This window comes from Aplysia californica, unplaced genomic scaffold, assembly GCF_000002075.1.
Source record: "Aplysia californica isolate F4 #8 unplaced genomic scaffold, AplCal3.0 scaffold00090, whole genome shotgun sequence".
Lineage (NCBI taxonomy): Eukaryota > Metazoa > Mollusca > Gastropoda > Aplysiida > Aplysiidae > Aplysia > Aplysia californica.
The window spans coordinates 1,036,051-1,037,411 of NW_004797360.1; positions in this window are offsets into that span (position 1 = coordinate 1,036,051).

A 1,361-nucleotide genomic window follows, 5' to 3' on the forward strand; every position below is an offset into this window, starting at 1 on the left:
ACACACACACACACACACACACACACACACACACACTCACACTCACACACAAAGCCCCGACCAACCAACCAACCAACCAACCAACGAACCAAACAAACGAACGAACAAACAAACAAACAGACAAACAAATAAACGAACAAACAAACAAACACCAAATATGGTACAGTAACACTTATCACTGAGGTGTGTCTTTGAACTAGACACGATAATCCCTAGGGAGCGCTCGTTGCCTAGAGGTTAAAGTGTTCGTTTCTCATTCAAAGGTCCCGGGTTCGAATCCGAGTAACGACAGAAAATTTTTCTTCTCTAAAATTGAGAGCAATGTTCTGTCGTCTGCTTTCGTCCCCACTTTCTGCCCCCACCCCCATCACCCCCTTTGTTCCCTCCTCCTCTGGGCTCCTCTTGACTCTTTCGCTGCCTTTCTACTGCGACTCTTTGGCTCCTTACTGCTGTCTTTCAGCCACACCCCTGATCTTCTTGTATGAAGAATCTACACTTAGTCTTCTCGGACCAGGGCAAAAAATCTCGGAGGTCCCGTGTGCAAGTTGCGCACGTTAAAGATCCCTTGGTGGTCTAAGATCAAGAAGAGTAGGCTTTGGCCCCCACATGGGGAAAAATTCATAATCCCCTACATACTGAAAATGTTTAATGTTTCCCGCGCGCTCATCTTATTCAGATGCGAGCGCCGTAAAACACTTACCAGGAAACAAAAAACAAAAAAAACACACAAAAACCAGAAAAAAAATAAATATATATATAACCTCTAACTCGAAAACAGGGCGTTGTACATTGGTGACCACCCATGGTGTATGGATTGTCTACGTTTGTGATATTATTTTATAAAATATGTATTGTGTGTTATTCCAACATTTACCAAAGGGGATCAATAAAGAGAAATTTATTATTCTTATCTTTTTTAAAATTTTGATTTGGTAAAAATGTTCCCAAGAAGTTGTGACAGCCAGCAAGACTGTCGTCGTTTTATGACCGTAGTGGTTATTGATAGCAGTACAGTAAAGTATGTGTGTGTGTGTGTTTGTTTGTGTGTTTGTGTGTGTGTACGTGTGTATGTGTGTGTGTGTGTTTGTGTGTGTAAGAGTGCGTGTGCGCTCGTGTGTGTGTGTGTGTGTTTGTTTGTGTGTTTGTGTGTGTGTACGTGTTTATGTGTGTGTATGTTTGTGTGTGTAAGACTTTGGTGGTAGTGGCGTCGGTGGCCTAGTGGTTAGGCTCTCGGACTCGCAACCGTAAGGTCGTGGGTTCGAATCCCGTCAAGGGCCCGACGTTGTGTCCTTGGGAAAGGCACTTTACACGAATTTTCCTCACTTCACCCAGGTGGGAATGGGTACCCGGCTATAGACAGC